This window comes from Panthera tigris, chromosome F2 (genome assembly GCF_018350195.1).
Source record: "Panthera tigris isolate Pti1 chromosome F2, P.tigris_Pti1_mat1.1, whole genome shotgun sequence".
Lineage (NCBI taxonomy): Eukaryota > Metazoa > Chordata > Mammalia > Carnivora > Felidae > Panthera > Panthera tigris.
The window spans coordinates 74,246,122-74,262,539 of record NC_056676.1 but is presented as its reverse complement, the minus strand read 5'-3'; the positions used below and the strand labels follow the sequence as shown (position 1 = coordinate 74,262,539).

At 51.4% G+C, this 16,418-nt stretch overlaps 1 protein-coding gene across 2 annotated transcripts in view; it reads left to right on the top strand.

Annotated features, from left to right (window-relative positions):
- The window catches only part of ST3GAL1 (ST3 beta-galactoside alpha-2,3-sialyltransferase 1), a 96,126-nt gene that overhangs the window by 15,808 nt on the left and 63,900 nt on the right, over positions 1-16,418 (top strand). For both annotated transcript variants that reach the window (XM_042973382.1, XM_042973383.1), the window contains exon 2: positions 1,808-1,942. The gene's annotated coding sequence lies outside the window, so the exon portion shown is untranslated. The remainder of the gene's footprint in view (positions 1-1,807; positions 1,943-16,418) is intronic.

Sequence of the window (16,418 nt, the reverse complement as noted above, 5' to 3'; positions counted from 1 at the left end):
GGCTGAAAAGAAAGTTCCATCCCGGGTGCTTGCATTTGCTGTGACACTGAGCCCCAACTGCTGTGGCTCAGGCCACTTCGCGTGTCGTCTGTGGCCACATCCCGCCCCCTCAGCGAGCTCCAAATAGAATCTATTTATTGTCAACACCAGGCGCCTTTAGACAAATCGTGGGTCGGTCTGTAACTAAATCCTGTTGACCTTACATCTAAAATAGCTCCTTGAACCTCCCATATCTCCTTTATCCCACAGCCCTGCCTTAGTTCTGGCCCTCCTCCTCTCTGGGCAATCACCCACACAGGCCGATCTTTCGTTTTATTATCGTGAGGATTAAAAGAAAAAAAAAATGAAACCCAAGTTAGTTAACATATAGTGTAATAGTGACTTCAGGAGTAGAGTTCAGTGATTGATCTCTCACATATAGCAACCCCAGTGTTCATCCCAACAAGTGCCCTCCTCAATGCCCATCCCCCATTGACCTGTCTTTCTAAGTTGCAAGTTGATCGTGTTTTATCACCATTGCCGGCAGCGTAAAGCTTACTTGGTGATTGCATCGGTGAGCTTTCCCTGCCTAACAGGCAGCTCCAAACCTTAGTGCCTTAAACAGCAAACACTTGTTATCTCTCCTGAATCTGTGGGTTGATTGGACGCTCCTTGTGGTCCCGGCAGCTTGGCTGGGACTCAGTGGGGTGGTCCACACACTGGGCGGGGCAGCCGGGCTGGCTGGGATGCCTGGAGCCTCTCCCATGGTGTTTGTCCTCCTCCAGGGGACCAGCTCAGGGGCCAGTGTGGCCCCAGAGTGATTCCTAGCAGCGAGGAAGGGGAAGTTTTGGGCACAAGCGCCTTTGAAGCTTTTTGTCTTTTGTTATTGGCTCACTGGCTAAAGCAAGTTACATGGCCAAGTTCGGATTCAGAGGGTGGAGAAGTGGACCTCAGTTCACGTGGGGAGAGGGAGCAAAACCACTCTGCAAAGGAGCGTGCGTACACAATGGCCGGAGAAAATGGGAGGGGCCGTTACCGTACGCACCTGTCCTGGCGGCTAAGATGAGGACAGTAGAACCAGACAGAATGGGGGTGTCCCCTTGGGGGCCGCTCTCTACCCCTCACTGCCTTTGTCATCTTGCTCAGGGTTGCTCACAGGAGCTCTCCCAGCTCCAGCTGCCCATCCATTGAATGGGAATGATCCTGGAGACCACCCCAGGGATTTCGTGAGACAACGTGTGGTCGGTACATCTCTCAGTGCTTGGGGCACAGTAAGAACTCAACTGAGGGTCTCTGTTCTTACTCAAGGGTGAGGCCTTCCCAAACCATCTCCCACCCGGCCTCCCTGGTGCATCCTAGCCCTGATCTCACATACATTTTTCTTTTCTCGTCTTCCTCAGAGACCCTTTCCCCAACCCTTTTCTTTTTGCCAAAAGGCGTTTCACTTGAGCAAGGAGCAGCTAAAACGATCCATCTGGCCTCCTACTGGGCTGGTCACTTCTCCCTTCGCTCTGCCAAATATCATTCACGTCCTTGTATCGTGTTGCCATGAGATGCTTATTTATTTTTCTGTCCTCTCCACCAGCCTGAGCTTCTTAAAGGCGTGAACTATGGTTTACTCACCTTTCTGTCTCTGGTGCTTGGCTGTGTGCACTGAACGGGATAGGTGTTTCTTTCAAAAAAAATACTTGACGCATAAATCACTGGGTGGGTGTGTGGGGCATTGGGCGAATGCCTTTTAATCGTCCTGAGTCATTTTCAAAAGACCACGAATGAGCAAAATGTCAAAAGTGACTTCAACTTTTCTCCTCTTCCTCTTCCCTTCCAGTTGGGACCGTTTTCAGACTCCACCTTTCTGACCTGGAAATGCCAGAAGTGACTATCATCGCCAGGGGCTGTGGCGAGCAAACGTTTTGAGCTTTGTGGCCAGGACCGGAAGTGGACAGTCCCTGGGCATACTTAGGTAAATGACTGCCCTCTTCCCCTTGCACGAGTGAGAGGTATTGTCTTTTCTGGTTTCTTCCGTAGAATAATCTTGAGTCGCGGAGGAGAGATGTCTTGTCTTGATCTCTTTATAATTTGGCCTGCCCTCCCTGGGGACATTCCGTTAAGAGGGAAGGCTTTCTCCTAAAGGGAAAAATGTAGGACCGTTAGGATGTCAAGTGACCTCTTTTTCTTGAAAGGAAAGCCTTCTGTGTTTTCATTAAGCAAGTACTTAAAAACCGGATTGGGAACAGCCTCGTATGACCAATGCCTGCCATCTCAAAGAAGGTCTGGAATGATGCTGTGCTGGAGCGAGCATCAGCAAACAACTATGACCCACAGGACAAAACTGGCCTGGCCATTTTTTATAAATAAAGTTTTATTGGTACCCAGCCACACTCCTCTGTTCAAGTATGTCTGTGGTTGCTGTCACAGCACAACAGCAGTGGTGACAGAGGCTGTGTGGCCTGAGAGCCTGAAATATTTGGTCTGGTCCTTAATGGAAAAAGCCTGCCAGGCCCTGGACTAGAGTTAAGCTGTCCGCAGGTAGCCACTCCATATACAGCTATTTAAATGTTCATTCATTAAAATTAAACAAAATTAAAAATTCAGCCCTCACTCAACACTCACCACATTTCAAGTGCCACATGTCACCACATGTGACCCACGGCTACCATTTTGGACCGTGCACAGTGAGAACGCTTCCATCAGTGAGGAAGGCGGGCTTGGGGAAACTTTGATCGCCCTGCCCTGGGCTGTCTCTCTTCGATCTGCCAGTGTTTAACTCAGCTTGGATATCATGGCAACCACTGTGGAAGAAGGAAGGTTGGTGCATGTATTTGTGCGTATGTGGCTGTTCTATATGATTATTGGTGAGGACATCTATATCTGTGTCTACCTGCCTGTCTATAAACATGGAATTGCTTTTAAAATTTCTTTGGACAGCCAACCTGTGGTTGCTGTATATAATTCCATGTAAAAACTAAGCCGCTTGGACCTTAGGATTTATCGGTTTTATATATACAAATAAGTCGATACAAATAGGAGCCTTTCTATGGTCGTAGGAAGGTCAGACACAGTATGGGGTCTCCTGAAAAGGGGAAGAAGCAATGGCCATAGTGTCTCCATAGGCTGAAGATAGGGGCAAGGGAGGTGAGAAACGAAAAAAGGAGGAAAATGAGCTAAAGGTATGATTTCTGTGAGTCTTGAGAGAATGAGGAGTGATGGGGACAAAAGATGATAGGGAAAGGACTGTGGGTTTACTTTTAAAGAACGTGTTACACACATTAATGATGATTGGGACCTTATCACATCCCAGAAATGGTCTGAGCACAGAAGACCCTTGGGGAGAAGCTTGGACTTGGCAATAGTCCCGCCATCTTGGATGGGTCAGGACTGGGGTATAATAGGAGGTTCCTCTTATCGAATAAGGCAGTGCAGTGCAGAATAAGAGGCCCAGTCAGTGAGATGCCCAGTTCTTATGGATGGGTCTGAAGAGGGAACAGAGAAGAAACTCTAGGTATCCAGGAGGTCTATAGGCAAAGGCCCTAGGTTGTGTCTTTAGGAGCTGGACTTAGTCGACCTTGGGTTGCCCAGGAACTAGCAAGAACAAAGCAGAGATTCGGACGATGGCAAAAGGATTGAATTGATATGTGTCCGTACGTGTAGATCTGAATGGGCCCTACCTCTCTTCTCTTGGTTGGTCTTCAAACTCAGCACCGTTGCAGGTGAGGGCTGGAAGCACCTGAAACGGGTGTTTCCATAATGGACCTTCAGACGATGGAGTTGAATGCAGATATGAAGTAATTAGAAGTCACAGTAAGAAAAGGTATTGAGTTTTGTGTAGTTAGTATCAAGCACATCAGGGATAACAGGGGTGATGGTGATGATATTGACAGTGATAATACCATCTATCCATTTTCAGCTTATTATGTGCTGGGTACACTGTTCTGGTAACAATGATATTATAAGAGCTTCAGATTATTGTGCTAAGCACTATATTCACTTTTTCTCAGTATGTGAACCCAGGGTATTCTTTTCAATTGATTTTTTTTTCAATTATTTTGTCTTGATATAATTGCAAATTTACAGATAAGTTGCAAAAAACAGCCCCCAAAAATTCCCGGGGACCATTCACTCGGATTCCTTAAGTGTTAACATTTTATTATTTTTGTTCTATCCTTTCCTCTCTCCATTTTTTCCTAAAATGAGAAAATTCTTACAATGACGATACAACTAAAGCAGAAACTTAACATTGATTTGCTACTGTTATCTGATCCTTAGACCTTATTCAGATTTCAGCAGTTGCCCTCTGCGAGGTCCTTCATAGCAAAAGGAAGCCCATTTGGTATGTGCCCTTCTTGGAAAACTTCCTTAGCCTTACATTTCGTGACATTTTTGACATGTTCAAGCCAATTATTTTTCGGACTCTCCCTCAGTGTTTGATGCTCCCTCGTGATCCGATTTAGATTTTATGCTTTTGCCAGGCATCCCACAGGCATCCCACAGGGTGTCCTGAATGCCTCACATTGGAAGGCTGATGCTGGGCTGTCCCATTCCTGCATTGTTGGCTTTATCAGTTGGTTAAGGATGGAATCAGCAGTTGGTCAAGGAGCCTTGGATCCTTTCGGTGGAGAATGGCATCTAGAAATATCCTCTGGTCACAAGATGTGTCCATTGCTACTGAGGTGGCATTGCCTCTAGGCCCTCTGAGCAGACAGAGCTGAGAAATGGGCAGTGTGTGTGTGTGTGTGTGTGTGTGTGTGTGCACGTGTATACATATACATTTGTCATACATATACACACATCCGTATTTATAGACATGTGTATACACATCTGTATATACACCCGTGTACGTCATATGTATGTGAATATCCATACATAGGTACATCATCGAGATCGTTTCTAAATCAACTGATGTATTAAAAACACCACGAGCGCACACGGGAGATGCTGGCTACAACGTTCTTGATACCCACATCTGTCTTCCTGACGCTGAACAGTCACCCAGGCCCAGTGCCAATACCACAGACCATCCCATTTATTAAGCTATGGATCAGGCCCTGTTCCAAACTCTTCCCTTACCGTGACCGCTCATAACAGCCCAGTGGCCCAAGTACGGATGAGGAAACGAGAAAGGAGAATTAACTTACGCAAAGCGACACGGCTGCTAAATGTGGCAAGTTTACAGCGGGTGCCTGTTTGCCTGTTGGCACTGGACCAGATGGCCTGGGGAGACCCCGCTGCCTCGGATGAAAAGCCGAGCCAAAGGCGGGGCAAGTGTTCGTCCCCGTGGATCCAAGACCGCTGACACCCAGAGCAGCAGGAAGGCGACAGCACGGTGGTGGTCACTTCCTTCACTCCCCAGGAAATGTTTACAGGCGGCGTCCCTGATGGAGTCGCGAAACACACAACAGGGTGTGCAGAGATGCACATGGGGCGCAGGAGCGTGCAGCCGTGGGGGACTGTGTGTATGTGCGCACGAGCGTTTTCGTGGGGGGAGGGGTGTTGTGTGGCTGCTCTCCTGGGCTTGCAAAGACCTTGATCAGGTTGAGGGTGTGAAGGCGGAAGCCGGCGTCTCCGGGGGAGAGGGCATTTCCTGTCTTGCAGTGGGGGTATTCCTGGCCCAGTTGCTTAAGCTCAGAGGCTTTTGTATCCCTAGCTCCCAGCAGGACGATGGTAGGTTGTGAATTTGACGAATGCTATTGTGAATAGCGTGTGAGTTAACGACGATTCCTGAGCTCTTTCTATGTGCCGGGCACTGTCCTGGGCAGACAAAGGGAGCTCACGTCCTGGCAGAGAGTGGGGAAGAGGAAGGGACTGGCAGTAAGCAGGCACCTAACCATGCGGGCGGCAGGGCCGGGGGACAGGTGGGGACGGGTGTAGGATGCTGGTCCAGGAGGAGCTGTCGGTGGAACCCAGTGACACCGCCCAGAGGAGAGCACAACAGTGAAGGTGAGGAGGCCCCCGATCAGAGGACCCACGGGGACTCCTCCCTGGCATTCGCTCTGGAAAGCCAGGCCCGTTTGCTCCAGTATATCTTTTCAGGCTCGAAGAGCCATGTAAGTGGGCATTATCCCTCAGGACTCAAGCATTTCCTCCAAAAACATAAATGTTATCAGCGGGCCCAGAGGCGGACTGGAGGCGAAGGCAGCCTCACTAGATAAGAGGCAGTGTTGGTGGTCAGAGATACGGACAGCAGTGAGACCCAGATGGAATTTCTATTGCTGATAACCTTTAAGAGAAGAACAAGGGTTGGGGAACAGGGGCTGTTCCCCTGGAAGAGAGGAGACCCGGGGGCCCCGGCTTTGAGCATCTGAAGACTGGCCAGCACCTTGTACCCGACGATTTTAAGGAGGGCGTCCTAGCGGAGTGAGTAGAATTAGCAGAGAGGTTTCGGTTCAGGCTGTGTTTTTCCTTCCTTCTCATCCATGCGTTCGTTCGTTCATGCATGCATGCATTCATTCATTCATTCATTCATGCAGCAGAAGCTCTGGGTCCCTGGCACTATGCCAAGCACCCAGCCGGGGTGACGGGTGGGGAAGGAGGACAAAAGGGGAAGACAAGAGCTCTGTCCCTTGAGATATTAATACTTTCATGGGAGAAGCAGACAAATGAACAAGTCAAGAGTGTGCGCACTTTCAGTTCCGAGTGTGGGGAGGCCTGAAGCTAAAAGAATTTGGGAGTTCTCTTTGAGAAATAACGATACGAATTATGAGTTTCAAGTGAAAGACAAGCCCCAGCTAAGTGGGGTGCTGCCGGGGGCTGGGGCTTAAGCTTCCCGGGGCCAGGACCTCCTGCGGCGTGGGTGAGAGCGCTCTCTCTCCCGGGGTACCCGGAGCACAGGGGGTGCCTTACAGCAGGAGGCTGAACAGAGCTCGGCAGAAAGGCTGGCTCCTTAGGTCCCCCAAGCGCCTGTTCTTGGGCTAATCCGTTAGGGCTGCAGACCTTTCTCTTCTTAGACTTTCAAAGGCAATTTCCCTGCCGTCTACAAGGGATCTGTCTACCTTATGATCCCACTTCCAGGACTGTTTTCTAAGGAATCACCTGAACTTCGCGAGTATAAGTGCTGACAGACTGTTTGCCAGAAGGTCTGACTGCGGGTCACGTGCTCTCCTAAGAGCCCTGTGCATTGACACATTTAACCCCCCACAGCCACCCTGGGGGCTCCCTGCTCTGTTTCACCAGAGAAGGGACCAGACCGAGGCACAGAGTGGCTAGGTAACTTAACCGCGGATGCACAGCTGTCAGCAGGTGCGGGAGCTGGGCTTTCAAGCCACGTGGTCGGCCTCTGGAGCCCAGTCCGCTTGCTGTGGTGCCCGTCCATCCATGATCCTCGCTGCCTGATTCCTTTATAGCAGCGCATCAGAGACAGGCCGAGTGGCCAAGGTTAGGAGAAGGGGCCAAAGTACGGTCCCAGAACTCGTGGGTTGTGGATTGATCCACACAAGGAGCTTTGGCGACAGACACATCACAGGGCTTGATTGCAGGTGCGGAGGTGGAACACAGAGAAAACGAGAGTAGACGTTAACTGCGTGTTAACAGTGCTTGAAACTCCCTCTCAGCTTCCCCCCCACCACCCCCCGCCCTTCCTGGACAGGCTCATTCGCAGGTAGTTTCTGAGTGCCCGACACTGGAGACGCAGCGGTAAGGAGCTGAGACCTGGTTTCTGCTCTCACGCCGCTTACAGGGCAGGCTTCTGCGCTCTCCCTCTGCTCGCACTTGTTCCCAGCACCTTGCACGGCGTATCTTCCCGCAGCCCCCATAGATCCCTCACTGGTCCTGGTGCCCTTGGAACCAGTGTCTCCCTGCACCTGTTACCTCGTTTGTAAAACGGAGCGGGGGACCCACACACCCTCTGGCCCTGGGAGCGCACACTCCTTACAGTTGTTGAGGGAGGCGCACTTTGCAGGCATCATTAGTATCTTCTAGAAAGGTCAGGCACCCACAGCTGAGACCGGGGCAGTTGCAGCAGCGCAGGGGCCTCCCTGGGTGCTCAAAGATCCAGTTCTGGTCGACGGCCAGGCTGGAAGGGGGGAAGCAACAAGCCACAAGCCTCACCCCAAGCTCGCTGTGACCCCGCACCTGCCAGCCGCGGGCCCTTAACCTGCTGAGCCTTGTCGTTCCCTTGAGAAGATGCGGCTGGTCCCGCCCGGCAGGCGAGGTGGACCCCACAGGGATACGAAAGCTCTGAGGGTTCACTGGAATAGATCTCAGGGTGGACTGGGCCTGGCGCCTCCTCCGTCTGTCTGTCTCCGGCTCTGTGACCTGGATGCCCGTTTGTAAGGAAGACAGTGGAGCACCCACCTGCCTATCGGGGTAAGAGGGTGTGCACAAAGCGGGGCGCGGTGCCTGGCCCGTGACCAGTGCTGACCCCTCACGTCTGTGGTTATTCATAGCTGAGCCAGAGCGGGGGGCCGCGGGTGAGCCGTGAGGCTGTAGCAGAATTTCTTCCACGGGAGGGTGGACGTTCTGGGGTAACCACTGCGGCCAGGCCCCGTGGCCTTGATAGTACTCGTGCCACAAGAAGGGGGGCCACCAGATGCGTGGAAGTTTTCTATGTGATTCTGGAAGCCAAGCCCCCAGATTGAGTTGGCCTCAAATGACTGATGTTTATTCCACTCGTGCCCGGATGGTAAACAGTTGGGCATTTACCAATAACCTTTGTTCCTAAAGGGCATTCAGTCATGTCCTCCCTCTTTTCAGTGTCCACGTCCCTAATGGCCCTGGGACAGAGTCCACATTCCACAGCAGGACACAGCTCACCATGACCCAGGCCCCACCTGGGACCCTGGCCTTATCACTGCCCCACCCCACCTTCTGTGAACCACAGAGTAATTTTAAGAATACTATTCAGAGTATTAGAATGGTTTTTTTTTTCAATGTTGATTTATTTTTGAGAGAGACAGAGTACAAGCAGGGGAGGGGCAGAGAGAGAGGCGGACACAGAATCCGAAGCAGGCTCCCGGCTCCGAGCTGTCCGCACAGAGCCCGACGCGGGGCTCGAACTCACGAACCCTGACATCATGACCTGAGCCCAAGTCGGACGCTCGGCCTGCCGAGCCACCCAGGCGCCCACGAGTGTAGACTGTTAAGACAGATAGTCTAAGTCTAAGTCACACTTAACTTGTACCGTGTTGGGCAGGCCACTTAACCTGTCTTGATCTGCATTTCCTCATCTGCAGAATGGACGCAGAAGATGTCAGTGATGCGAGCCTCATAGGGTGCTGTGTGAGCATTAAATACGTTAATATATGTAAAAACGCTTAGGACCCTTCTGGACACACAGCGGTCCTAACTGCCGGTGCTGTGTGTCAAGTACCCTTCTGTGTCATTCTCAGCCTTCAGACTGCCTGGGGCGCTCCCCTGGGCCCTGCTGCTCCTAGTGAGCCCCCAGGGACATTGCCCCTGACCAGAGTCAGTGTTGTGGCGGGGCGGCCCTCGTTAGGGTTAGGGTTGCAAATACCTCTCAGCAGCAACTATGGGGAAACCTTGGGAAACAATAGGGTTTATTATTTACCAATGCTTGAGGGTACACAGCACTGCCTGGGGCCACACGGCAAGGTCACCAGGAGAGAGAGGGACAGAGAAGGAGTTCTGCCTTTATTGCGGTTGAGGGTGGGGCGCTACGTTTGTGCAGCTTTCCTCTTTATTGATGAGTTTATTTATTTATTTATTTATTTATTTATTTATTTTAATTTTATTTATTTTTGAGACAGAGAAAGACAGAGCATGAACAGGGGAGGGGCAGAGAGAGAGGGAGACACAGAATCTGAAACGGGCTCCAGGCTCTGAGCTGTCAGCACAGAGCCCGACACGGGGCTCGAACTCACGGATCATGAGGTCGTGACCTGAGCCGAGGTGGGACACTTAACCGACTGAGCCACCCAGGCGCCCGTATTGATGAGTTTAAAACGTAGAAGCAGGAATTAGGGCACGGGAGGGGAAAAGTGGGGTCGCTCGAGCCTTCAGTTACATAGGCACCAATGTGCTTTCTAAAAGCGGAACTTGATGGGTGGGGCGGCCTCTTGTTTAGGTTTTGTAGCTGGCCTTGCATTTCTTTGAGACAGATGTCTTTAAAGCGTTTAGGCAATCAAAGCTTAACAACAGGTGCCATCACAATCGAAAAAGCCAGTTGTCAGGTACTTGAACTACAGATAGTAGACACAGATGGGGCTATGGCTATAGATACACGTATGCAGACACAGATATATTCTATGTTTATCCTAAATAAATTCACTCTCCATGCAGCCTCCAGGACTTGGAACTCTCGGTTTGCATATGCACATCTCTCCACCTAGAACACCCTTCCTTCTCTTTGTACCTTCTTTTTTTAAAAATTTTTTTTAACGTTTATTCATTTTTTTTTTTTTTTTGCGAGACAGAGACAGAGTGTGAATGGGCGAGGGGCAGAGAGAGAGAGAGAGGGAGAGAGGGAGATAACAGAATCCGAAGCAGGCTCCAGGCTCTGAACTGGCAGCATAGAGAGCCTGACGCGGGGCTCAAACTCACAGACTGTGAGATCGTGACCTGAGCCGAAGTGGGATGCTTGATTGACGGAGCCACCCAGGCGCCCCCTCTTTGTACCTTCTTGTTTAAATCCTCCCTCTTCAGAACTCAAGGGTCACCCCTTCTGGAAATCCTTCCCCCTAGCCTGTCCCACATCCTCCCCCTGGGTCCCCAGGAATACCCCTGTATGTGTCTTGACCACACTGCCTGCCATGCATGGCCTGTGCGTGTTTTCCCCGTTAGATTGGCAGCTCCTTGGGAAACAGGACTGTGATTCGCTCTTCACGGGGACTTAACTGAAAACCCACCCGTGCCGGGCACGTCTCTGTGTCTGCAGGGCCGAGAATGGATACGTGAAGGCAGGCACAGGTGACCACTTGTGCCGGGCGCTGCCGGTTTGCAAAACATGTGGTACAGCTAGGTGACCACCCTCTGGGCTACTCACAGGCTTGGGTGCCCTTGGGGATTATTTCTCTCTTCTTCAATACCCCCCGGGGATCAACCAGCCCTCCACACTTCTTGTGACTTCTGCTTCCAGCTTTTGGAGTCCTGGAAGTGAGGGATCCCACATCTGGGGGCTCAGTGGTCCTTTAACTTTGGGATTAGCCGCTATCTCCGTGCTGCCTACAGCTCAGCCTGTGTGCCAGCCCGAAGAGCTGCTGATTATAGATGTACATGCCTCAGGTTAAGTTAAGCAAACACACCTGCCGCAATAGCCAAGTGTACTTTCTGATCTGCGTAATGGGGAGGAAGAAGAAGGACGTGGGAAGGGACCAAAGCCAGCCCGTCCGAAATCTATTTGGCAGGCACCGTCTTGCGGACCGTGTAAGTCCCAGGGCTGTGCCACCGTGTTGCTCAGCAGTCTTCACGTAGGCACTTCCTCACGGGCACTGAAAATGTCCTCTGTGTTGGGAGATTGGCCATCAGGAAAAGAGAAGGAAGGGGAGGCTTTGGGGCAGGAGGGATGGACGCGTTCATTCTGTTGGGTGAATAGAATGGAATCTCTGCACTTCCAAAGCACAGCAGAGGTGCAGTCACTTAACTGGAACCTCCTCGAGGGCAGGGGCCCTGTCCTTCCCTGTTGCGTCGTCAGTAATTGGATGGGGTTGGGGGTCTCTCAGGGGGCGCTTCTGGAGTTGACACGAACAATTGGCGCATTGTGTGGTTGTGTAGTGTTTCATCAAGTGGTAGTACGGTATGGCTTAACCATTTCTTTTGTTTTAATGTTTATTTATCTATATTTAGAGAGAGCGCGCACCTGAGTGCAAGTGGGGGAGAGGCAGAGGGGGGCAGAATCCCAAGCAGGCTCCGTGCTGATCTCAAGAACCGTGAGATCATGACCTGCGCCGAAATCAAGATTCGGACGTTTCACCGAGGAAGCCACCCAGGTGCCCCAAGCATTTCTGTTACTGCATATTTCTGTAGAATACATGCATATAATATATGTATATATGTGTGTGTATATATATATATATATAATATATGTAATATATCATTATCATCATCATGGTTATAAATAATATTTCGGTGAGCATCTTTATGCTTTTAGCATTTTCCTTCATTTGAACTATGCTCTTCAGATAAGTTCCCAGGACAAAGATCCTGAAAATGTTTTTGCCACCTGTTACCAGCTGTGACTTTGTTTTGGAACAAAGAGAGGAAGGCAGACTGGGGGACAAGAGCTGAAAGCCCATCCCTGCTGGGGCTAGGGAAAACCAGGGCCTGGAGGCAAGTAGAATGGGGTCTGGGGTTGGCAAGGGAGTCTCCTTTCAGCTGGGCTCTGCTTCCAGGTCCCGGAGGAAGGGGGGAGGGGAGGAGATGCAAATGAGGAGACAGGAAGTCCAGACAGAGAAACCTGCTTCTGGTAGGAGAGAGAGGGGGTCCTGCGGCCCCTCCTTTCTTGGGAGCAGTGTGCCCCATGATGGGGGAAGGGAGGGCACTCTGGGCCATGTGCAGGTGGGACTGGAGCTTGTGAGGTGCCTGGTTCATCTGTAAAACTGGGGTGTCGGTAATTCACAGGGAGAAATGTATTTCTGCTGCACAAACAGAGATCCTGACATTCTGGGCGCCTGCGACATCTGCAAACCCTTTGCTCTGGTTTCTGGGCACCGTGGGCTTCAGGACATTTGTGGAACTCCGGGGTTTGAAGGTTCCACAGGTCTTGAAGCTCAGAGTGCCATTGGCCTGGGAGGGGCACAGAATGCCCACATACTGTGGAAACCGGGGGGGGGGGGGGGGGGGGGGGCGGAATTCCAGAATCCCCTGGGAATCCAGAGAGCTCTGGCTCCAAAGTCATCCCTCTGAAATAAAAATAGTCAAGAAAGACAAAGAACGCACGGGAACCCACCCACAGCAGGAAGAGGCATATTGGCTGTCACAGCATCTGGGGAGCCTTCGGGAATTTTGCACGTAGGGGCCCGGGGTGCTCTACATCCTGCACGGACAGTCCTTCACGGGTAGGAAGGGTCGGCCTGTCCCAACTGCCAAGTGCAGCCTCCCCAGGACCCTGCGGGATGCTGGCGTGGGGCAGCGTGGCATGGTTCATAAACTGCCTGTGTTCAGACTCCTTTTCATTAAGGACTCCTTAAACACTACTGATGGTCCCAAAGAGCATTTGTTTACGTGGCTTATATCTGTTTGTTTTTTTTTAAGTCTTTATTTATTTATTTTGAGAGAGCGCACAAGCAGGGGAGGGGCAGAGAGAGAGGGAGAGAATCCCAAGCAGGCCCTGAGCTGGCAGCACGGAAGCCCCATGCGGGGCTCGATTCCGTGAACCATGAGATCGAGACCTGAGCCAAGATCAAGAGTCGGACACTTAACCGATTGAGCCACCCAGGCGTCCCAACATGGCCGATGTCTGTTAATATGTTCCAGGTTGGTTATTAAAATTGAGCTGTGCTTTTCATATGTATTCCTTCATTTAAAAATAACAATAGTAGGGGCACCTGGGTCGCTCTGTGGGTGAAGCATCCGACTTCAGCTCAGGTCATGATCTCATGGTACATGAGTTTGGGCCCCGCGTCAGGCTCTGTGCTGACAGCTCAGAGCCTGGAGCCTGCTTCGGATTCTGGCTACCTCTCTCTCTGCCCCTCCCCTGCTTGCGCTCCATCTCTCTCTCTCTCTCTCTCTCTCTCTCTCTCTCTCTCTCTCTAAGAAAGAAAAATACATAGAGAAAATAAAAATAACAATAATAAATTAATCGCATGGTGGCACAAATATGAAAAACAACTACTTTCCAAAACAGAAAAGTAGTGAGAAGACTGGTATGGTTTACAAATCTCTTCAGTGTCTTAAACGAAAGCAGCTGGGTTCTCCTCTCTGCTTCTGCATTTGATCTGCGGTAAAATCCCTGTCACTCACCTCTGGGAAACTCCCCTGTACCTTTGTGAGAGAGGGAAAAGGAAATGACATCTTAATATTATTATGAAAATGGTTTGGCATCATGAACTCCCTGGAAGGGCCTTGGTGACCCCCAGCAGTCCCGGGAACATAATATGAGAAGTGTGGGTGCAGAGGTTAAGAGTATAGCTTTTCAAGCAGGCTGCCATGGGACGGGGGCTCTCACATCCCAGGTCCACTTGGAACCAGCTGAGTGACTTTAGAGAAGATAATTGACTTTTCTGTGCCTCACTTCCATCCTCTATAAAATGGGACAATAGGACCCATTTCATAGGATTGATATGGAAATTAAGCAGTGCCAGGCACATAGTAAACGCTTCGTGTGCTATATAACTTGGTGCACGTATACATATACATGCTATATGTGTGTATATATGTATATACTGTACATGAACATGCATACATTTGTGTGTATACTATATATAACACGTATCATATACATACTGAAGCCAATAAAGTATTTTTAAAGATACTACAACAAAAGTCACACGCTTCAAATTTTTCTTTAGTGTTGATTTATTTTTGAGAGAGAGAGACAGAGCCCAAGTGGGGGAGGGGCAGAGAGAGAGGAAGACACAGAATCCGAAGCCGGTTCCAGGCCCTGAGCTGTCAGCACAGAGCGTGATACGGGGCTCGAACTCACAAAGTGTGAGATCGTGACCTGAGCCGAAGTCCGACACTTAACTGACCAAGCCACCCGAGCGCCCCCAAAGTCACGCATTTCACATCATTTCTAAGAATCAGAATTTTAAACACAGCCATTTCTTAAGGCGGTATTTCTGTCCCCTTACTGGGGTGAGGGACCCTTTGGGCACAGCCATGGTTGTGCACAGGGAGCGCCCCACGGAGCAGAACCGTAAGGGCAGGACCCAGATGAGAGGTCAGCTGTGCAGCCCTAAGGCCGCCAGACTGCTGCTCCCCTCTGCTTTGCTTGCCTGGAGACCAGAGTGAGGGCTCGGTGACGACTTCTGACTGTACACCTCCTTTTCTCTTCGTCTGTTTGCTGGTGATGCAACCGTCTTCATTTGGCCGCCCAATTGAAAACATCTGGCCACTGGGCAAGACAGAAATCAAAGCAAGAGCCTGAAGTTCCCGGCCCAGGGATTTCCTGAACCCCCCGCCTGTACCTGATGGATAGCACCGTGCTCGGTCGGGGGCGCCTCGCATGCTGGGAGCCTTGTCCCAAAATACTTTTCTCTGGAAGTTCACGGTGTGAGCCTTACAAAGGCATATGCATCCCATTAGCCTTTGGAAATATGTGCGTAGGTTCAAAAAAGTGACAAGATAAAAGGTTGGCTTGGATTCTGTCCCCATTGCATTGCACCTGTGTGAAGGCATCAGGGAGGTTTCGCCCTGAAGCCTTTTCCACCTGCTTCTGTGCAGATTGCTGCTCCCCACTCTGGCTCATTCATTAATTCAATTAACAAGTATCCGCCGAATGCTTCCCCGTGCCAGGTGGGCTTCAGAGAGCTGGGAATGCCTCCGTCAACAAGCAATCCCTTGTGGCGGAGGGGACTTCTGATAAAACTCCAAAGTTGGGAAATGGAGTCTCATGTTTGCAGGACGGTGAGAAGTGCTCAGAGGGAGTCATCAGAACACTGCCGGTAGAGGGTGGCTGGGGCTGGCCACGCTCCAGAGGCTTGGAGGAGGGGAGAGCCTTGTCCATGTGGCACCATGGGACACCATGTGTCCCCATGGGGGAACAGCCATCGTCAAACCCTAAGGGGGCAGGAGCATACCTGGGGAATCTGAGTGGCAGACACCCTGGGGAGCCCCTGCAGAGCGAGTGAGGGGCTGGCAGATGGTCAGGGAGGAAGCGGGAAGGCCCGTCGTAGTGGCCTCCCTGGCCTTCGGGTGACCAACATCTCCAACTGTGACACCGTGCTTCTCAATGGACCGCAGTGACCTCCTATGGCTAATTCCCTAAGCTATTCAGATCACAACCTTGCCTCCTCTGGGAAACCACTCCTGTACCCATCTCGGGGCCCGGACCCCTCCTCTGGGCGCCCGTGACATCCCACGCGGGCCTCTAGCCTCCTGTCCCCCAACTTCAGACGCAAGTTAATCTGCCTGCCCGTTGGTCTTCCCATCAGCTGGGTCTTTCAGTTGTTTGCCTGCCAAGTGGTCCTGAATTTCATGACCTCCTGCCTCTGTTGAGGAGCACCACCATCGACCCCCTAACATTGGACCCGCTAGGGTCCCCTGGGACCCTTCTCATCCTGTCTTCAAATGGAGCTGCTTCAGAACCCCGCTCGCGTTCTCCCCGGACCCCTCCCGGGCCCTCAGCCCGTGCTGCCTGGCATTTGGCTGTCGGATTCCCCTGCGAGATGCTAAATTCTACGGGGCAGGACGGGGTCCACGTCTGAAAGGGTGGCCTGCACTCCATGTGTGTTGCCTGCCCTGCGGCTGGAGAGCCGGGAAGTCCTTCACTGCCTGCTCTGGTCCGTCAGGATGGGGACTGGCTGCTCAGGGTCTGCCCCAGAGGCTTTGGTGCCTGGTTCCCGAACACCTGTTGCCCCCTCCACCTGCCCCGTATGTACGTCCAGCTC